We start from the raw sequence: 24,103 nt of genomic DNA, 5'->3' as shown, positions 1-24,103 counted from the left end.
TATTTCCTTTAGGTAAATTCCAAGGAATGGGACAGTTGGGTCAAATGGTAGACTATTTTGAGATTTGTGAGGAAACTCCACACTGTCTTTCACAATGGCTGTACTAGTTTGTATTCCCACCAACAGTTGACTAGGGTACCTTTTTCTGGACATTCTCATCAACATTTATTGTTTTTGTTTTTTTTTTTTGTTTTTGTTTTTTAATTCTGTAAGACTGCCATCCTAACTGGGGTGAAGAGAAATTTGTTGTTTTTATTTGCATTTTTCCCTGATGGCTAGTGATCCTGAGCATTTTTTCATATGTCTGTTGGCCATATGAATTTCTTTTTTTTTGAAAAATGCCTGTTCCAGTCCTTTGCCCATTTCTTAACTGAAATATTTGTTTCATTGTTGCTGAGTTTCTTGTGTTCTTTATAGATTCTGGACATTAATCCTTTATCAGTTGCATAGCTTGCAAATATTTTTCCCATTCTGTCAATTGCCTCTTTACTTTGTTGAAACTCTGTGTTTTTAATCCTGTGTTTTCTGAATTAATTTCATGAGAGAAAATTACCTCAAGACGTAATACACTTGTACTACTGACAAAACTTAGAAAAATATTCCTCTAATCCCCTCAAGGTAGTTAAAAATTCATTCAGAGCATATTGTACAATGAGATAGGATAATCTTTTCAAAGTTTGTTGTTAGAGAAAATGTTATACAAGACCCTGTGGATTTGTGTATGTCAAAATAAAAACATACAAGGATCAGTGTTGTTGTATACCAGGTTAAGCAGTCGCCTGTCCCTGCTGCTTCACTTCAGATCCAGCTCCTCTTTAACATGCCTGAGAAAGCTATGGAAGACAGCCTGAGTATTTGGGCCACACCACTTTTGTGGGAAACCTAGATGAAATTCCTGGCTCCTGACGTGGATCTGGCCCATCTACGGCCATTGTGGCCCTTTGAGGAGTGAATCAGCAGATTCAATATCTCTTTCTGTAAATCACTCTCTGTAACTCTGCCTTTAAATGAATGAATGACTAAATAAATAAATATTTTTAAGTAAAAATATGCAAATGCCTTCATAATTCTTTACATTGAAATTTGCAAAAATTCTTTACCTTTTGGTGGTCCCTGAGAAAGTGCCTTCAGGGCAGATGAATTTCCAGGGTAAAATTGGCTCCATGGTAGATATTATTTGGATCTCAAGCTTGGCATTTCTTTATCCTTTATTGCAAATTTTGGGCATATGTATGCTACAGCCTGGTCCACAATATTCCTCCTTTCTTATTCTTAGTCTTGAAAAGTATTTCCCTTCCTTCCATGTTATCCATGTTATAACAACTAATACAAGAAAAGTTACTTGGAGAAGTAATAACAGACTTCTTCTCTAAGAGAATATTATCATTAATTTAGGCCAATGGTGCCATGATCCACAAGGATCATTACAGCAAGAGATACCTAAAGCAAAGTTGGGTTTCCCATAAATGCTCCTAAGTTGATATGTTTAGTAGTAGATATGATAATAGCATGATATTATTATCATTTACTTCCATGGTAAATAGTAGATATAGTATAAGCATATCAAAATTAATATGTTCCAATGGCATTCTTAATATTAACTCACCAAACAAATCCTTTCATTATTTTTATTTGCATGAGTACAGGGTAATCAGTTGCTCAAAGTCAGAAACATAGGGCTAACTTATCATTTCTTCCTATGAGGGAATCCTTTTATTTCAATCTACAGCATCTATTTCAAATATGATCATTACTTTCTAATTCTATTGTACTTGCTCTTGTTCAAACTGCCTTTATCATTTACTTGGACTCTTTCTATACTACACGGACTTTATATTGAAACCAAAAGTTACTGTCCAAGAGTAAGGTCAAGCTTGAAATAGATTTTGTCACAGGAACCAAATACCAGCTATGAGCTTCCTCAGACACTGATTTATTAAATGATCTAATATTTTTAACATTACTGGCTATCTGTTCTAAATAAAATGAATAATTCTGCCACATAATAAAATAACTTCAGGCTTAAATTACTTTTCATACATGATGGTTGACAATCAAAAAATAACCAGGCAAATGAAAAAACAAAACAAGTTTATAAAAATTTAAAGTAAAAAGAAATAACAGGGCCAGCGCCGCAGCTCAATAGGCTAATCCTCTGCCTGCAGCGCCGGAACAATGGGTTCTAGTCCCGGTCGGGGCGGCGGATTCTGTCCCGGCTGTCCCTCTTCTAGGCCAGCTCTCTGCTGTGGCCAGGGAGTGCAGTGGAGGATGGCCCAAGTGCTTGGGCCCTGCACCCCATGGGAGACCAAGAGAAGCACCTGGCTCCTGCCATTGGATCAGCGTGGTGAGCCGGCCACAGTGCGCCTGCCACGGCGGCCATTGGAAGGTGAACCAACTGCAAAGGAAGACCTTTCTCTCTGTCTCTCTCTCACTGTCCACTCTGCCTGCCAAAAAAATAAATAAATAAATAACAGAAAAAGATCCATGGGAGACTCTAGTAATGGTATTATATAACAAATATTTTAAACTAAAATGTTAAATATGATTTTAGAAATAAAAATTCTTTGAAAGGTTTATATGAAACAGAAAATAATTTTAACTGACAATGTCCTTAATCAAAATTAAGAATTCAATGGTTGATAATAAATGCTAAAGAAACATAGCTGAAGAAAGAATTAATTAACTAGAAGATGGGGAGAAAATGTAGTTGCAATGAAACAGATAAATGAATAAAAACATGTGAAAAGACAATGAAAAAGAAATATAGTATACAGAACAGATATTTATATATATATGTAACTAAAGTCTCTGTACAGAGGGGATATTTAATTAATTATGACATAGGATTTTCTATAGCTGAGACAAAAGAACAAATCACAAAATCAAGAAGCACCGTGAATCATACTAATCTAAGCTAGATCAATGCAAAGGAATAACAACCGGGCGCATAATGGAACAACTGCTGCAGGACAAATACAAAGACAGGGGAGTATCATAAAATATGGAGATAAAAAGATAAACTATTTTGAGTAGAGCCACAATCTGGCAAGTTGCCCATTTTTCATCATAAAATACAAAACTATATAGACAAAAGAAGACTATCTTAGGTATATTGGAAGATAGTATTGCAGAATCAAATTCCAAACACAATGCATATGACCTTAGAAAATAAAGGTGATATAAAAACCTTTTAAAATGCAGAAAAGCTGCAAGATTTTATTACCAAGAGGTGTAATCTTAAGAAAACCTCGTATGAAAGGAAAATAAGGAAGGTAAATATTTGTAGATAGAGAAAGAAGGCCAAAGGGAACATTGCTAGGACAATATAAATGAATATTGATAGTATCAAATAACTAAATATCTTAAAAACTCCAATGATAAAAAAGATTCATTGGAAATATATAAAAATAGCTTAAAATATGACTTCAAATTTTATATAGTGTAAACTAACACTGCTCCAAAAAAGAAATAAACTCATTGGCAGTCATTGAGAAGTTTTAATACATTTCTCTTTATAACTGACACAATAATCACACAAAATGTTAATAAAAATATTGATTTAATAATATGACTAACAAAATTTACCTAAATGACATACATAAAATATGATACTCAAAAACTGAAGAATTCATATTTTTCCAAGTGTGAATAAAGCTTTTACAAAAATTAACCATATGCTGCATCATAGAAAAAAATAACAAATTTCTAAGAACTGAAATTATACTTAATGTGCTCTTTGATCACAGAGAAATTAAAAAAAACAAAAAGGCAACTAGAAAATATGCTTGGAAATTTTAAACAGATATTGCTAATGAATTTAAAGAGAGAATAGAATGGAAATTTTTCTAAAAGCTTTGGAGTTACATCCAAATTTATGGGAAGCAGGTAAAATCTTAAATTTTAGCATATGTGCTACCGAAGTGAGCAGAAATCTTAAATTTGTTAATTAGGAAGAAGAAAGGTTAAAATCCATAATAGAAGCATAATTAATGATGATACATGAAAGGTTCCCCTTGAGATCAAACCCAAAGAAGACATGACTCTTATCATCTTTCTTTTTAACATGAAGGTTTTAGAAAGTTTGAAGAGGCAAGAAAATATATAACAGAATACCAGTTAGAAATAAATATACAGGCCAGAGCTGTGGCTCAACAGGCTAATCCTCCACCTTGCGGCGCCGGCACACTGGGTTCTAGTCCCGGTCGGGGCGCAGGATTCTGTCCCCGTTGCCCCTATTCCAGGCCAGCTCTCTGCAGTGGCCAGGGAGTGCAGTGGAGGATGGCCCAAATACTCGGGCCCTGCACACCATGGGAGACCAGGAGAAGCACCTGGCTCCTGCCTTCGGATCAGCGCGGTGCGCTGGCTGCAGCGCGCCGGCTGCAGCGGTCATTGGAGGGTGAACCAACTGCAAAGGAAGACCTTTCTCTCTGTCTCTCTGTCTCACTGTCCACTCTGCCTGTCAAAAAAAAAAAAAAAAAAAAAAGAAAGATACATTTTTTAACAAGAAACAAAAAATAAAACTCATTATTCTGAAACAAACTCACTGTGTATGTAGACAATTTTTAAAGTTACAAATAAAGTATTATACTTAGTGACTTTACCAGGGTTTCAGTGAGTAATCAGAAAATAATTTTTGAAAAATTATACAATTTTTTTACAATTTACAGAGCATCAGAATTTGTCAGTTTCAAAGAAAAACATCTAACACAAATGTTGAAGGTGCTCTGCACAGAAAACTTTCAAACTTTAGTGAAAGAAAGTAATGAAGTCTAGAATGGCAGATGTCCTAACCAGCACTCTGGTCTCAGAATCAGCTCAGCCCTTAAGCCATTTGGATCTGGCTGAAGAGCCCATGAGAGTATTGTAGGCATGGAAAGCCAAGACACTCTGGGAAAAAAAAAAAAAAAAGAAGAAGAAGAAGAAGAAGAAGAAGAAGAAGAAGCAGCAGCAGCAGCCTATATGAAAGATGTCAGTGAGTGAGATCCCAGCAGAAAGAACAGGCCATCAAAGAAGGAGGTACCTTTCTCTGAAGGGAGGAGAGAACTTCCACTTTGACTATGACCTTGTCTAAATAACATCAGAGTCGGGGAACTCAAAAGGCTTCCGTAGCCTTGGCAACTCAGGACAAGAGCCTAAGGTGATTACTGACGCCATAAACAAGAGTGTCAATTTGTTAATCAACAACAGGAGTCACTGTGCACTTACTCCTCATGTAGGATCTCTGTCCTTAATGTGTTGTACAAGGTGAATTAATGCTATAACTAGTACTCAAACAGTATTTTACACTTTGTGTTTCTGTGAGGGTGCAAACTGTTGAAATCTTTACTTAATATATACTAAATTGATCTTCTGTATATAAAGAGAATTGAAAATGAATCTTGATGTGAATGGAATGGAAGCAGGAGCAGGAGATGGGAGGGGTGCTGGTGGAAAGGAAGTTATGGGGGGAAGCCATTGTAATCCATTAGCTGTACTTTGGAAATTTATATTTATTAAATAAAAGTTAAAAAAAGAAAGTAATGAAGTCATAAATAAACAGAAGGACATATAATGTTATAAATTAGGAGCCTCAATATTAAAAATAGGGATATTTTAGATTGATCCATAAATTCTATGTAATTCTGATAAAAATGGCATGATATCATTTGTGGTTGTGTGCATGCGCCCTCACATGCATGTAAGTGAGTCTGTAAATTGACAATCTATTCTAACATTTATACTGAAGTACAGTGGTCAAGAATATTTGAAACATTTGAAAAACAAAATCAGGGTTAATAATCATACTCTACTAGATATTAAGACATTCTCTAAGATCACAGGATTTAAAACACTAAACTTAAAGAAAAAGTTTATGAATTTGTGTTAAATTAATATATTTAATTCATGATAAGACATCAATAAGAAGGTGACAATTGTTGTTCATAGTGACAGAAAATATTGACAACATATGCAGCTAAAATATATAAAGAATTTTTCTTCAATCCAATCATAAATAATTCAGATCACTGAATAGAAAGGAAAATGTCCAAAGACTTGATCAGGTACTTCAATAAAGAGAAGTAAACAATAAGTGATATTGCAACATCTTTCACATCACACTCTTATTTATGCTATATGGCAATTGAAAAAGCAAACACTAGATATATGCAACAACATGATAAAACTAATAAACATAATCTGAATGACATAAATGAATGGCAACAATTGCATTTTTAATGATACTGTCTGCGCAAAGTTTATGGTTGCCAATACTAATGGGTGGTGTTAGAGGTCAGGATGGCAGTTATCCTTGGTGATGAAAAGGAGAGTGAGGACTGAAATGTCTGAGGAAGGACTCAACAGGTAATCTTCCAATGTTCAATTTAAAATGATTTGTTTATTTCTTTGAAGGAGAGAGTGACAGAGAGAGGAGAGATCTTCTATCTGCTGGTTCAATCCTCAACTGGCTGCAACCATCCTAGCCAGGAGCCTGGGACTTCACACTGGTCTTCTTTGTGAATGGCAGGGGCCCAAGCACTAGAGCCAAGATCTACTGCCATCCCAGGCACATTAGCAGGAAGCTGGAGAAGCCAGGAATTGAACTCATACTCTGACACAGGATACTGCCCTGTAAATTACAGCTTAATACACTGCACCACAATCCTGGTCCCAATATTCCAGTTCTACATCTTCACCTTGGCTTCAGAGGTATTTGCTTTGGAAAAATTCACTAAACTATGCACTTATGCTTGGTGCATGGTTCTGTATGCATTATATTTCAGTGGAAACATTGTAAAAGCAGCTTTGTTTGCACTGTCTCACTCTCACAATGCAGTATATTATCTCCCTCCTTAACTTCACTGCCAAATGTCTGGAAAGAATAATCTATGTTTGATGTCTCTCTCTTTTCTATAACCCCACTCATTCTCAGTCCATTACCATCTGGCTTCTGCCCTACCACACTGAAAGTGCTTTCACCAAAGTCGCCAATGACCTCCTAATTGCCAATTGTCTATTTTCAGTTCTCCTTCCACTTGACCTCCTCATGCCATATGACACTACTCACCACCTCTTGTTTGTAATCCGCACTTCCCTTGACCTCTAACTCGTTCTTCTTCTTTCTGGACCATTTCAATTAAGTCTTTTTCCTCCCTTGCCTGGCCCTCGAATGTGTTTTCTGGTTACATTCATTGAATTTGCTCCAAAGTCAGAATTACAAATGAGCTGGAGATAGATTTTCTGTACTTCTAAGATTTATTTTTTAATTGTGAATGATTTGCATTGAAATAAAATGAAAGGATTTCAATACGAATCTGAGTATCTGGTTATATCTCTTTAAGGAGGCAGCAATCTGCCAGACTCAAACTGTAGTAGGTTTTTACCCCACCACAGGACCTACCCTTAACTCTACATTTTGACAGCTTGCTTGGATCCCTTAAGCACTTACATTTCTCATCATTATTACATGTATGTCTTTACAAGGGAGCTTTTCCCTGCATATATGTATTGAAATGTTGCAATATATGCTTTAAAATGTGTAAGTGTTACATGATAATCCAACATTTAAAAATAAATTTTAAAAAGTTAACCATCTGAGGAACTGGCCCAAATTCTTGAATCCCACCACTGGGAGAGTGATGTAATTGAGTAAGAAATTAAGTAGAGTCCAGAACAGAGCATTTTAAATAAATTCAAGATGATTCGTGAGTCAGGTTATCCATAGATGATTTCTTTGACTTACAACTCTTAAACTTCAACAAGAGCCCTTGTTTTCAAATATCCCACTGTCTCATAGCTGATTCAGAGGTACAATAAGACATTGTAATAAATATACCTAACCATCCCAGTTTAGCTTAGAGATGTGCTGATTTCTGTGAAAGTGCAATCTTTGGTGTTAGGTATCACCTTTTAGTAAGACATTGTCTTACTAAACAGGAAAGACGTTGAGCAGTTTATAGGGTCAGCTTGAGAGAGAGAAAGTAAGCTAAAGGGACAGAAATGGGGAAGCCAGTAGGCAATGGGAAGTTTGGGAAGAGAATGTGATGAAAGGGCTTGCAGTATCATATTGAGGTACATGAAGGTAGGTAGCATTTTTGAAATAAATCTGTTTGGCATTAGCAGAGAGGATGTAGGTAAAAGTACTGTCTCTGTGTTGATTATAATGTGTCATATTTATAATGGAACCATATATTGTGACCATAAAATGATATTCAACCAACTCCAGAGTCTGAAATAGTCTTGGTTCATTTAGTGAACCATTTAGTTTGGAAACTGTAGTTTGCATCTTCAGTCTATGTAACTATGATATCCAACAGCAATATGCATATGATGATATTTTTCTGTAGTGATTGAACGGGATCTCTGATCCAACACTAGGAGTTTTCTGGAGGATTTGGATAGAAAAACAGTGAAGAGAGATTGTGAGTAATGGAGAGGGATTCTAGAGATAAACTGTGAGTACATTCCTCAGTAGTGGTGCAAGAAGAGTCTGATCAAGTAGATAATGGAATGGTAGGATATGAAAGAATACATGGGTGGAGATGAGAGAAAATGAGCCCTGTGCAAAGGGAAGTTATAGCAAAAGAGACTCTTTTGCAATTAAGACCTCATAAAACAATCCATTTCAGGTAACTACGATGTTTTGGAACTAGCTATGGAAGTAGGTATCTGAAATGGAGGAGAGTTGAAAATCTTTAGAATTGAAAGTAAGGAACTTAAAGAAAGAAGCAGATTGTATATTATATAAAATATTTTCATATATTAATATTGGAAACAAAAGGTTGTTTATTCTTACTATTTTTGAAAGGCTTTTTCTGCCATTGAATTAATGTAAAGCCAGGTCATTATTAATGTGATGAAAATATCCTGCCTTATCAAATTATTAGCTCTTAAAGATCCCATTGAGCACAAAGTAATAAGCAAATATGCAACAGCAATAACAACATATGCTGCAGTATATGAAAAATTTCAAAACATGTTTTACCTAAGTCATATCATTCATCAAAACAACTCATGAAATAGCCTAGGAAGAAATGATCATTTCCTCGTAATAGACATGGATCATGAATAGACCATTATACAATAACAGTTATGAGTGACAGAAACAGCACTAGAACCCATGCACTCCATATTATTTTTATTTTGCATATATTTTAAATTGATGACATCACTGGGGAGGCATCCATCAAAGCCTTCAATATTGCTACAAATTTTCAATGATCATTTTCACTTTGCATGGATTTCCTCATTAACCCCACCACAAAATGGAGTCATGTAAAGTATTCAAGAATTTGATTAAATTTATTTATTCATCAGAGTGGAAACAGTAGAAAAAATTTAAAAATTTTATTTCTCAATATTGTACAGATTATGACTGTGAGATATAGCTCCCAAATATAATTTGTAGTAAACTTAATTCTTTATTTTTCTTATGTTTATGGTAAGACTATCAGAATATATGAGTATATATGCTCTGTGTATATATTATGGTATGTACATGAATTCATATATATGGACTCTAGTTGTTTATGTAAGACATGAAGGGGAGGAGCACAGGCATTTGGTCTAGCAGTTAAGACCCTGTTTGTAGTGCATATAAAGTTGATCAGTGTGCTTGAGTTCCATTCTCAGCTCTCTGCTAATGTGTACCCTGAAACGTGACAGATCATTACGCAAATATTTAGGTTCCTGCCACCCGTAAGGAAGATCTGGATTGAAATCTCATCTACCTTTTTTAATTTTGCTTAGCCCCAGCTGATGCAATCATTTGGGAAGTGAATCTATAAATGGGAAATCCTTTGGTATCTCTGTTGCTCTGTCTCTCAAAAAAGAAATAGATGTTTATACCCAATTCTCTAGTTTTATTCTTGTATTGACCACCCATAGAAGAAAGATTTTATATATGGGTACAAGTATCAAGAAGGAATCACAAGGGGAGACAGTCAAAACACCTGAGCCATGTGTCCTTCCATTTCTCTGAGTGGATTTTTATACAATTTCCCATCTTTATTTTATATAGAATACTGTCCAAAAGAACAAGATATAAAGGATAGGAAGCAATATTTCAATGCTGAAGATGGAATTTCAGTGCTATTCCCAGCACAACTTATAGCTACATCCAGGTGATGTAAAATTTTTATACATAGTGTACTCAGTTTTCTCATCCACAAAATGCATCAAGTAAGAAGATGTATATGGAAACATTTTGTAAAATACAAATCACCTTACAAATAGTGTGTATGATACAGAAGAATATACATGGGAGTAGAGTCAGATCTACCATTTCCTTTTTGATTTACCCTGGGAAATTAATTAATCTCTTCAATATTAACTGCTCACTACAAAATGTAAATAACATATGTCAGACATTGTCTTAGCAAACTTGAGCTAAAAATTCAGGCCCTGAGCAAAATCTATATTTTCATTTATAAATGATCAAGTTTACTCTAGGTTGCAAGGAATAAGTTGCTTTGCACCGTGTTTGGGCTATATTACACAACAAACATATTTTCTTTTTCTTTCTTTTTTTTTTTTCTGGACAGGTAGAGTTAGACAGTGAGACAGTTAGACAGTTAGAGAGAAAGGTCTTCCTTCCATTGGTTCACCCCACAAATGGCTGCTGAGGCTGGTGCGCTGCGCTGATCTGAAGCCAGGAGCCAGGTGCTTCCTCCTGGTCTCCCATGCAGGTGCAGGGCCCAAGCACTTGGGCCATCCTCCACTACACTCCCGGGCCACAGCAGAGAGCTGGACTGGAAGAAGATCAACTGGGATAGAACAGGCACCCCAACCGGGACTAGAACCCGGTGTGCCGGAGCCGCAGGCAGAAGATTAGCCTAGTGAGTCGTGGCGCCGGCCCAAACGTATTTTCTTATAAAATTATTCTAGTATTCTAAGACACTAGATTTTTTTTAAAGATTTTATTTATTTATTTGAAAGTCAGAGTTAGGTGGAGAGAGATACAGGTCTCCCATCTGCTGGTTCACTTCCAGAAGTCCACAACGGCTAGAACTGTGCCTATCTGAAGCGAGGAGCTAGGATTTTCTTCTGGGTCTCCCACAGAGGGGTGGGGGCTCAAGGACTTGGCCCATCTGCCTGTGCTTTCTCAGGCCATAGCAGAGCTGGATGGGAAGTGGACTATTCGGAAAATGAATCCAACACCAATATGAGATGTCTGCACTGCAGGTAGTGGCTATACTTGCTGTCCCACCGCGCCAGCCTCAAACATTAGATTTTTTTTTAATATGAAAAATTGTGCAACTACTTGTACAATACATGGGTGAATTAATAATCTTCCTATCAGATTTATCTTTTGTTTTCTAATTAAAAGTTCATTTTTCTCAGAGGCAATATATAATTCTTCATAGTAAACAGATAAATACAATTAGAAATGTTTACAAGGAGGTTTGGAATCCAGAGCATATTCTAACTTTGAATAAAAAAAGAGAGCTTGTCATGAAGTATGATCAGATATGACTATAATAGATAACTCATTATTAGGATTGGTTTGCATGGTTCAAAAAAGAATGGGAAAAATCAATTTTATTTCCCTTGCTTACAAAGAACTTTTGGGTTCAATGGTGGTCACTGTAATTTTCTAATTCTATCATAATATTTTCAGCTACTCCTTAATTTATGAGGTCTCCTTCTTCCAATCCATTCTCTTCATGGCTGTCAGAGTAATCTGCATCAAATAAACCTCCCTTTATAAATCCTGCAGTTGCTCTTCACTGCCTTCAGAACAAAATTCTTTCACATCTGGTCTCCTCTCTCCTTATCTACTTTCATCTTCTCTCAGGATTCTATTAATGTTCCTCTGGTCATAGTAACATACCAGCAGCTTACCCACATCTGTATTCCTTTATACATGCTTCTCCCTCTATCTACTTCCTTATCCTTCAAAGCTCCTCCAAGTCCTTCCTTGACTTTCTTCTACTTTAGTTTCATTCCTCTATGCTCCCATGATCCATGTGCTTATCACGATCATGCAGTTTACCTTATCTCATTATATTTGTTAGTTATTTCATAAAATAAAAAATAAGTGTCTGAAGTGTAGGAACATTAACTCTTTTATAGACACTTGACATAAAAACTAATGCAAGTTGAGGCCGGCACTATGGTGTAGGAATAAAGCCTCTGTCTGCAGTGCCAGCAACCCATATGGGCATTACTTGGAGTGCAACTGTTCCACTTCTGATTCAGCTCACTGCTTATGCCCTGGGAAAGCAGTGGAGGAGGACCCAAGTACTTGGGCCTCTGCATTCACGGGGGAAGTCAGGAAAAAGCTCCTGGTTCCTGACGTTGGATTGGTCTTTGTGGCCATCTGGGGAGAGAACCAGAGGATGGAAGACTTCTCTCTGTCTCTCCCTCTCTCTGTCTGTAACTCTGCCTCTCAAATAAATAAATAAATCCTAAAAAAAAAAAAACTAACTTAGTAGGTGCTCGGTAAACATTTGCTAAAGGAATGAATAAAGGCAATGGATGAACCAAACACAGAAAATGGGATACATTCTTGGAAGAGATGGATACTGACCAAGTTGAACTTTCAAAATCCTTTGTTAATTATTTGGTAGTTTAGAGAATGAATACAACATTCCATTGGTAGGGAGGATTAGGATTTTGAAAAATGTCCAGAGAAAAATAAATAAAAATTCTAATTTTACCCATATATCAAAGGTTAGAGAGGAACCACGAGAGTTAATTAAGGTTATCATATATTTACAGACGAAAGAGATAGCTCTGGAGTGAAGCTCTCTGGCATCCTGCCTTTTTGGCAATGTGTAGATCCAGTTTTCCTATTTCTTCCTCTTTCCTAAGCCACTGGCAAGCCCACCCCCGAGATTGAACCCAATACCAGGTGGCCCTAAAGAAGCCCACAAGGAGATAAGCACAGCTTTTCAGGGACAGATGATTCATTTTCTCAAACTTTACCCATTTGTACTCTGAGGATAATAGTACAGTCTGCCTCATAGAGATGTGGAGAGGATTAAGGGTCTCAGAGAGATAATAAACATAAAAGAGTATTGAACAGCTGTTCCAGGATTCAGCCTGAGAAGCAGAGGGAGATGCTCTGCAAGTGCTCCTCATTCACCCATCCTGCATGCCCAGCCCATGCTCTGAATGTGCAGATTCTAAAGGGCAAATAGAAGAAGCCAGGGGCAAGCCCTGGGACTTTTCTTTCAGGGCTATACCACAATATCATGACCAGTTTTTGTACATTTTCCCTGCCTATGACATTTCATGAACACCCACTGAACTAACCCCACAGACGTACAACCCAGATAAGAAGCCCCAGGTGCTTCTGTGAAAAAATGTTCCTTGGACTAAGGAAGCCATGATAATCCCCATAGCCAAGGACATAAAAGCTATTTCACTTTTGATGATCTGAGTTGGAATTAGCCATTCCGTGGACTTATTCAAAATCAAACTGCCTTGTAAAAACAGACACTGGAAAAATAACCACTGGTCCGTTTAAATAAAATTGAACTAAAGTTCTATCTTTATCCTCAAATATATGCATAATTTTGGCTTTCTTTTCTCACCATATGTGTTTAGTTTTTTATTTGGAGCCTTCTATTAATGTCCTTGATGTTCTATTGTGGTCACCAATAAGAGAAAACGTAAAATTTACCTAAAAATGGCAACAACAATGAAAAATTTTATTAAAATTCTAGAAAGTGTTTTGAGAAAGCTGAATTTGATAGTCTGCTACGTTCTTAGAGAACTTTACATACATACAATAAATATGAATTATTGTTTTCTGTATGTGAATCTAATAGGTAGAAGAATTCTGATGAGGTCTCAAAAAATTAGACCAATAATTCAGAAAATGAAAAAGGAAACTAAATGATGAATATTTCTGAGTTTTTTTCCACTTAAACACATTTATTCAGCTACTCACACTTTTTTTGGAAGTGAGATAAGACAAATTATTAGATAAAACAATGGGAATCTTGTTATCTATATTTTTGCTAGGGAAGTTTTCACTTCTTTGTGAACCAAAAACCAGTTTTGTCCACTAATTCTGATTATATATTAGGATATTTACCCTTTTCGCTTTGGGACACAAATCTTACAGAACTCATATTTTAATTATTTGGATATAAATTAAGTAAAATTTGCACAATTTTTAGATATATACTTAAAGTACTACATTTGTACTTTGGCTAAGGATTTTCTCAAAAAAACCTTATTCACACAACTGCTAGTCTTGGAGTTAGAAAGAAATGTCAGTTTATCTATGGAATTAACTGATTTCTGTTTAAAATCTGGACAACTAATAGTTAATTCAAATCCACTGATTTTCCTACTGTGGTCTTATTGTTTCATTCAGGATTCTGTAAAGCTGGCTTGGAAAATATTTAATTGTATATTTATCTTCCTTTAAGGGCTTTTAAAAACACATTCCCATTTATATAATTTTGTGAAATAAATTTTTGCTTTTCTTACCCCTTTTTCCAGTAGTGTAACATTGAGCTATCTCTTCACTTTTGTTTCTCTCCAGTATAATTATTTTGCTATTTCTATAGATAATTTTATTTTTCAGTTTCATAGTACTTGTTTTGAACTTCAGAGTCGTTTTGGACCCAGCAGGTGGCCCATTTTAAACTGTTCTGATATCCTGATTTAAAAACAAAGTGACCCAAGCTTTGTATTTTGTACAGGCAAACATATACTTACTTTTTATAACAGTAATTCTACCTTTGATTTACAATATTTTGTTTTTAGTAATTTAACCAGGTATCTTTCTGCAATTCATGCAGGACTAAAAGCAAAACTGATGCAATCTTGCAGCAACTTCTTACTTATGTTTCTGATCAGTGTGCTGCAGCACCTTCCCAACTTCATATTCTTCACTTGAAAGCCTCTTATTTTGCATTTTCCTGTGGTGAACTATATTTGTCATGTATCAGCACAGACAATTAAATGCTCCCAATCTTGGTGTATGTCTTACAATACTGCATTTCTTTTCTTTTCATCATTTAAAAATAATCTCCAATCAAGCGGGATAAAAGTGTTGTGAATTCTATCTGGTCTAGTTTGTATTAGTTTGCAAAGAGATGAATTTTGAAAAAAATTTAATGTGAAAATAAATGATGAAGTAGTTTCAATATCCTGGCTCTCTGGCTTTTACCTAAGCAGCATTGTTTTCCTACACATGAGGATAATAATACCAACGCAGAAGGCAAGAGAGGAGCTAATAGTAGTTCTCCATGTGACCCACCAAATAAACATGAGTTATTATCTCACAGCCTCCAAACTGCAGAGAGAAATATGTTTATACATTTCAGTGAATGTGTTCAAAGACCTTAATATGCCTTTAAACTATGTTGATAGAGGTAGAATGAAGGCAATTACTGCATCAAACAATTAATGGAATCAAATGGAGTGACTGAGTTCCAAAAAATAATATTAAAGAATAAGAATGTAGTGAGCTTCAAATCATATGTTCTACTTTATTCAGATGAATTGGTAAATGAAATAGTATCAATTTATATGAGGAGTATTACATTTATATTCATTTATTGCTATTAGATGCTATTAAATCCAGGGAATCCAGAATGCCCACCTCCTGCCATGTCAATATTCCTTTCTGGGGGAATTATCTCTACAATAGGCACTAGAAGAATAAATATCAAGGGAACAGCTTCATATATACCTATTAACTTTACAAAGTTTCCATTGATCCCTGATTGGTGACAACTAACTGAGCACCAAAAAGGAAACCTGTTGAAGTGAAATGGACACTATGAGAAATGGTGACTTGATCAGCCCTTGTCCTGACTGTTGATGAACAACTTAATACTTTATCCCTCCTAGTATTTTTGTTTGTTTGTTTTACTTAATACTATTGGTTGAATTCAGTAATTAATACACAGTTATTCTTAAGTGTTGAAACTTAACTGAAAAGTGATCCCTGTTAAATATAAGAGTGGGAATAAGAGAGGGAAGAGATGTACAATTTGGGACATGCTCAAGCTGACTTGCCCCAAACGGTAGAGTTAGAAACATACCAGGGGATTCCAATTCAATCCCATCAAGGTGGCGTGTACCAATGCCATCTCACCAGTCCAAGTGATCAATTTCTGTTCACAATTGATCATAATGATAGGACTAAGAGTCAAAGGGATCACATAAACAAGACTAGTGTCTGCAAATACTAACGGATGGAATAAAAAAGGGAGAGAACGATCCAACATGGGAAGCGAGATACACAGCGGACTCATAGAATGGCAGATGTCCTAAACAGCACTTTGGTCTCAGAATCAGCCCTCAAGGCATTCGGATCTGGCTGAAGAGCCCATGAGAGTATTTTAGGCATGGAAAGCCAAGACACTCTGAAAAAAAAAAAAAAACAAAACAAAACAAAAAAAAAAAACCTAAATGAAAGATCTCTACGAGTGAGATCCCAGTGGAAAGAATGGGTCATCAAAGAAGGAGGTACCTTTCTCTGAAGGGAGGAGAGAACTTCCACTTTGACTATGACCTTGTCTAAATATGATCAGAGTCGGTGAACTCAACAGGCTTCCGTAGCTTTGGCAACTCATGACAAGAGCCTAGGGTGATTACTGATGCCATAAACAAGAGTGTCAATTTGTTAAGTCAACAACAGGAGTCACTGTGCACTTACTCCTCATGTAGGATCTCTGTCCTTAATGTGCTGTACATTGTGATTTAATGCTATAACTAGTACTCAAACAGTATGTTTCACTTTGTGTTTCTATGTGGGTGCAAACTGTTGAAATCTTTACTTAATATATACTAAGCTGATCTTCTGTATATAAAGAGAATTGAAAATGAATCTTGATGTGAATGGAAGGGGAGAGGGAGCAGGAAAGGGGAGGGTTGCAGGTGGGAGGGAAGTTATGCGGGGGGAAAGCCATTGTAATCCATAAGCTGTACTTTGGAAATTTATATTCATTAAATAAAAGTTAAAAAAAAAACACAAAGTTTCCATTGAAATCGTATTTGATAGTTTTTCTTGGGTTTAAGAGTTCAAAGTTAACTCTCAGTAAGAAGAGCCTTTTCTAAATGTTTTGAGTCTGGAAGCCAATCTTGGGAAGCTGAGGAGGAGTCAAGATGAAAGAAAAATAAAGACAAAAAGTTCACATATCCATCTCCCAGTAGTGAAAGAGGAGTTTTTGGATGGCCCCTAAGTAGTAGGTCCTTGACAGTTGCCACATGGAGGTAGAACAGGAATGGTCAACAGGCATAGGAAGAAGTACATCGGTTGTATCTTTGAAGAATTTAAGGCATAGTGATCTCATGTGGCCCAATCCCTGTTCTGTAAATCTGAAAAACAAAATTTACAAAGCTCATCTCCCACCTCCACCAGCTCCTTACTCCCTGACCAGAAGAATACTAAGATGATGGGCAGAAATCAAAGCCCCCTGATATGAGGTTGTGGTAGACTATTCACTGGCTATGCAGTATAGAAGATGGAAACTTATTCTGGTTCAGGAGTTAATTTCTGAATTATCTTGAAAGATATGTTGGGAGCTGGGTGTCAACACCGTGGCTCACTTGGTTAATCCTCTGCCTGCAGCGCCAGCATCCTATCTGGGTGTCAGGTTCTAGTCCCGGTTGCTCCTCTTCCACTCCAGCTCTCTGCTATGGCCTGGAAAAACAGTAGAGGATGGCCCAAGTGCTTGGGCCCCTGAACCCCCATGGGAGACCAGGAAGAAGCATCTGGCTCCTGGGTTTGGATCGGCGCAGCTCCAGCCGTAGCTGCCATTTGGGGAGTGAACCAACGGAAGGAAGACCTTTCTCTCTGTCTCTCTTTCACGGTCTATAACTCTACCTGTCAAATAAAAAAGAGAAATATACATGGGAGCAAGCCCGATGATAAAAGCAGGGAGAGGCTATTTCAAAGCAATGAGGCAGATGTGGAAACTTAGAGGATTTTTTTCCTACAGATTTTATAAGCAGTTTGATTTGGCCAGATCATAGAGTGGAAAAATTGTGTATCACTTGTCCTATAAGTAATCTGCAAAGCTTCTCTCAGACTAATTTTAGAACCCTCATGAAAAGAATGTACTACTCTTAAGATCTCTTGGGTATTCTAGCAGCCTCACTTTGCCACTTCCGTGAGACACAAATTTTTATCCTGGGTTTAATTTTGGAAATGATATTGCAATTCTTTGTGGACAAATGAAGAAAATACAGCACCTACTTTGGAGAGTTGTTGGAGTACATGTGAGATCATGTCTATGGAAAGCCTGGTAAGTGCAATGTAAAAGTTATTGCTATGAAAGGAAGACATTTCTGGTATGTCTTATGTATTAAACCTTATAACAAGCTTTACAAATCCCTAAAACACTATATTCAATAAACCTTTTTATCTCATTATATGCAGCTTTTTGCATATAATTCAATTCAATAATTGAGTAAATTAAAGAATCATAGAGCACAGAAGCCTAATGCATGACATCTGTGATCTAATTCTACACTTGTGCTTCTAAAGCAGACATCACTAATTGATAACAGCACTTTTCCACCTTGCCTGGATGGAGCCTCACAATTCTCAAAATTCCTGGCAGCCAAAACCAATATGTAAGTGTTGGCTCAAAAAATCCATTATTATTTTCTCTTGCCAAGTAAAAATTTTATTGGATTATAGCCAGGAGAAGGGAAAGGCATTTTTCTTTCCTGCAATTCCCCATTACAAATAACACTCTTAATTTGTAGAAGGGAAATTGTAGTCTGTAAATACCTTTAGGAATGAGAATGTGAGATGTGTGAATTGCAAAATGAGTTTTCCTAACAACGCAACCAGAGTTATACGTAAAAAAAAATGTTGTCTTTGGCATCCTACATTATTGATTGCTTAATTTCCTTCAAATCTAACATAGTTTTAGATCCATTGTATTAGTTTTAAAATGAAGACTATGAAATGACTAGGTGTGTGAAAATAAATATAAATTCAAGAAAAACATCTCTAAGTAGATCAGGACAATTTTGTGAATGGATTCTAAAATATAGGCAGATACATTAAAATGCTATAACCATGTACACACGTAGTTACTAAGTCATTGTCAGATACTATTTTCATGCATCATTTTGATGCTGCTTAATGTAGGATATGCTGAAAAGCTATTATTTGGTCTTTTCGAAAGTACCCAGTAAATAACCTTCTGCCCAGTTTACACTTTTCCTTAAGATAAGAAAGTAAGACCTTTAAGATTTATAATGGTTTCCTTCTGACTGTGTAGCAAAATATTCAAAATCTTTCTTTTAAACTGGTAAGTACTTGATAATGGATATACTTAGAATGGGTAAGCAGCAATTCAGGGAAAGGGTATACGGTACAAGGAGGAGAGTTCTTAGTTTTATGCAGAGGGGTTGCCATGCAAAGGCTAAAGATGAGGGCAGATTCGAATAAAATGGATACTTTCATTCATGTCTGGTTTAGGGCTCACCTTTCTGCAGTACAAGAATAAACACGCCCCATGAGTAATGGGAAGCAACAGCTGCAGATCTCTCCCTCAGTCTCTCGGCAGTTCTGTGGCATGGTTTCACAGGATTTTGCTTCCCTTCACAATGTGATTCTTCCCAATGTATCTTCCTTCCTGAGGGGCGGTTACTTTTCCTGAGCCAGGTGACAGAATGGTATATCTAATATGTAAAGAAGGTTGATTGCTGTAGGGTCAGCATAAAAAAAAAATTTACTTACTGCCATTTTGTGCATTTATGCAAGTTTGCCAAGGAACCATAGCTGTAAGATTGTGTGGGTGAAAACAGCTGTTTCTATGAACCAGTCTATGCTATGATACTGGATTCAGATATGTTCCATAATAAAGGGCACATTTAAGATTTCCCTTCATCTGTGGCCCAGTAGACAACTTTGCTCCAAAGACCTTATTCTTTCAATTTTATTCACTTAATATATCCAGTGTGGACAGTAAGAGAGCCAACCCAGCAAGATGCCAGTTTTTCTTGGCCTAGCAGACAGGAGCTAGACAGAAGACTGATAACCCTGTACATGCAGATGTCCTGGGAGGGGGGAGATGTCAGATTAGATCAGATCTAAAAGGCAACCTTGTAGAAATATAAGAACAAAATATTTTCCTTCAAGCCTTTCTCAAGTAAATATCAGCTCTTTCAAAATTTTAGCAAGTACAATAATAAATGAATTATGAGCAGGGATGGACATTGAAAGAAAATGAACTTGGAAACTATTTCATGATTTGGGGATATAATTTTAACCCTAGCTTAATAATCTCCTCATAGTATCATAAGGGGAACTTGGAGAACATTTGAGCAACAGAGCTGGAAGGAAGAACTCAATCTCATCCCACATTTTCTACTTATTAGTTATATTATATTAAATTATTCATCTGTAAAAGAGGTTCATCTTGCTGGCACTGTTGAGAAACAATACAAGATGATGATTGCAATATATTATTTATATATATATATATGTTTCCCAAAAATGTCTTATGGATAGTACAAGATATGGTGATAGCACTTACTTATGTTTTAAGCATTCAATTGATCAAACACACACACACACACACAGATACATACAGTATCTACTATGGCCCATGCACAGGGATATAAAAGTTGAAAAACAAATCTGGCATCCTTAGACATCTGAACTCAGATATATGCACTTACTTATCAAGACATAAATGATATCAACAGCTTGCCTTCAATGAATAAAGAATAACAATATATATCCTGACACAAGCATTGATATCACAACAATTAGGCAACTTGGAGCTTGTCAACAAACCAGCAGAGAGTCTAATGTTGAAGGAGAAAGTAAGTTTTCTAGGTGTCAGTTTCTCAAGGCTGTTGCTCCAAAGGAGGTCACTGCCCAGAGTAATGAGAACAGTTGGGAATCTCTCCCGTTCTCTATCGCCTGAAGGTCAACAGCCATCTGGTCTAACCCATGCTGGCTTTCCAATTGAGAGTGAAAACAGATTTTCTATCATGGCCAAGAACAAAGGGCATGGCTGAATTGTGGAAAATGTAGATGGCAGTTGCCTTCATCCATACAAAATGTGTATCTTAATTTTCTGCAAATGCATTCCAGGGTAAAGTGTCCTGTAATTAAAAGACAGAAGGCAAATGTATAGGGGACATCAGAAAAATGTGAAAGATAAGCTTGGATCTATCCTCTTGGAAGGATAAGGCAATTACAGAAATGAGACGGTTCTCTTTGGGTAATAAATCCAAATGTTACCTTTCATTTATAGAAAATAAATTTACCAGTCAATGGGCCACCTACTCTTTGCAAATCATGAATCAGAAGTTACGCACTTTAGTACTGTGTGCTCTGAACCTTTCCTCTGTATTTTCATAAAAGAAATCTGACATCCTGAACAGAGTGCTGACCAACAGATTAAAATCACTATGAGTGTCCTTTTATTTTCTTGGCAGGCCACATGCTGATCCAGCAGTCATCCATCTTTTCCCCTTTCTCAGACATTGATGAACAAATATTACCTGGTGATAAAACTGTCCGATTTTCTTATAACAAAAATTATAAACATTAAAAAAAGCTGAGCTTGGGCAAGATATCTTATCTGCACTAAATATTTCAGACACATACCAGAGCTTCATGTACTTGGTGAAATGTTTAAAATAAATATCCAAGTGCCAAATACCTTGTTCTTTCCAATTTATTTGAGAGATATTAAAGATGTTACAATTAATTTCATATGCTGTATTAAGGCATTCCTTTTATATGCTCAAAACTACAGGGGTCTCCATAACAGCCTTAAGTAATTCCATTTTGCAGTACAAGGAACATTGTTAATGTGCAAAGATTAGAAAATACACTCTCTTTGATCTTTGCTCCTTATTGAAAGACAGCATTCAGATATCAGAAATGTATTTTTCTTCAAATAGTTGATTTTTCCTAGAGGAAGATATGATTAAATAGAATACTCTAGACTTAATAAGGCAACAAAAGAAATGGCAATTTCTTTTCAGCTCCCTTCATCCTAGTGTCTCAAAGCTGTTTGCCTTAGGATTTTGAAACTGGGAGAATAAGTTGCTGACCCTAGAACTGAACAGCCACATTTGTTATTTTGGTTATGCCAGCATTGAAATGGAACATGTGCCAGAGGCAGGCACACTTTGCAAAGTAGGCATTTTGTAGAGTTTATTTTAATTGATGGCTCAGCACTAAGATTGGGCATCTGTATGGATGTATGCAACTAATGAAATTGGAGGTTTAGAAAAAAAAAAAAAAACTTTCCTCTGATATTTCCAGCAAATTTCTGAGGGTCTCTCATCATTTGTAACTATTTTTTGGTAATTCTTTTAATTATTCACTCAACAAACATTTGTTTATAGCCTGCTATTGACAAATATAATGAGAGTTTTGCTTATGTTCACAATCTCTTTTTTTTTCTTTTTTTTAATTTTATTTATTTATTTATTTTTTGACAGGCAGAGTGGACAGTGAGAGAGAGAGACAGAGAGAAAGGTCTTCCTTTTGCCGTTGGTTCACCCTCCAATGGCCGCCGCAGTAGGCGCGCTGCGGCCGGCGCACCACGCTGTTCCGATGGCAGGAGCCAGGTGCTTCTCCTGGTCTCCCATGGGGTGCAGGACCCAAGGACTTGGGCCATCCTCCACTGCACTCCCTAGCCACAGCAGAGAGCTGGCCTGGAAGAGGGGCAACCGGGACAGGATCAGTGCCCCAACCGGGACTAGAACCCGGTGTGCCGGCGCCGCAAGGCGGAGGATTAGCCTGTTGAGCCACAGCGCTGGCCCACAATCTCTTAATGAAGGATTATCCTTCATTGGGAACCCTTCATTTTTAAGGGTTTGGAGCCTCAACCAAAAAATCTCCAGAAGTCTAGTCTGTAATTCCCCTTAAAATGACCTTTTGCAAAAATTCAAAACATTAGCCTATATTTGCCTGTGAAGTAGAAACAACAGATAGTCATGGCCAAGCTCTGCCCGTCACTCTTCTGTCAAGTTCTGCTGGACCCTGCAGCAATAGACCTTCTGAGGACACAGCCGAACAGTGGCCCTGCAAGTCAAGGAGAGAGGCCTCAGAAGAAATTGTACCAGTCCTTGTGTTAATCTTGGATTTCCACCCTCCAGATCTATGAGAAAATAAATGTCTATTATTTAAGGCATCCAGTCTGTGGTCTTGTTATGGCAGCCCTATCAGACTAATACAGAGAAGAATGAAAAATACAGATAGAATACATGCTCTCTTAGACCCTAAATTCCAGAGTCCAGAAACAAATTACATAATAAAAGATTAAATATAATAAATATGTAATTATATAATGAAACATATGTAATGAGACATTGATAATTGCTATGGAAACAATACAAAAGTTACTTAGGATTTGGGGATCAGTAATACTGGGTGTGGAAGGTGACAAGTTTTAGTATTAAATAGGATGGGAAGATAAAGCGTCATTAGGAAGATAATCAATGAGTGGAACACTTGGAAGAAATTAGGTGGTTATTCAGGAGACAGCATCCCAGGCACAGACAAGGAAAGCACCAAATCCTGATATGTGGGAAGCACAGCAAAGGATAAGCTAGTTGGTATGCCACATGACGAGAGCTGGAGTTTTGCCTGTGGCAAGACAGCAGCAGCCTATGTGGGACCTCAAAGACTAAGAGAAACCTTTGATGTTGCCAAGTTGTCAAGGGCTTCCTTTATGCCTGGTTCTTTCTCCTTTCTCAATATCCATTGCTTACTTCTGTTTGTCCTACAAGTTTCAACTTTCAGAGAACCAGCTACTGACATCATCCAAGAGTTGACTTTTCTTCCTAAAATGAAAGACATTTGAATGATGTTCCATGTACCACTCAGATTCCACGCCTGATTCTGAGGGTTCATTTTACTAATATCACCTTCTCCTGCAATTACCTAATCTTTGAATGTCCTTTGTTGGGGAAATGAATAGGTTGTAAATTGCTTCATCGGATATATCCTTAAAAGAGAAGGGACAGTTGCTTAAGCAAGAGCAAAAAGTAAGGTTGTAGATAAACTCCCAGAGTATCAAGCTTTGGGGCAGGAGCTCAGCAGAGGAATCTAGCAAGCTGAAGAAGATCCATGGTGCAACTAATGATGAGTACAGGGGCCAAGTGGAAAAAAGAGAACCCACCAAAGAAGCACATATAAAGACAACATAAGTATATTCGATGT

This window comes from Lepus europaeus, chromosome 4, assembly GCF_033115175.1.
Source record: "Lepus europaeus isolate LE1 chromosome 4, mLepTim1.pri, whole genome shotgun sequence".
NCBI classification, from domain to species: domain Eukaryota; kingdom Metazoa; phylum Chordata; class Mammalia; order Lagomorpha; family Leporidae; genus Lepus; species Lepus europaeus.
Note: the sequence above shows the minus strand (reverse complement) of the source record.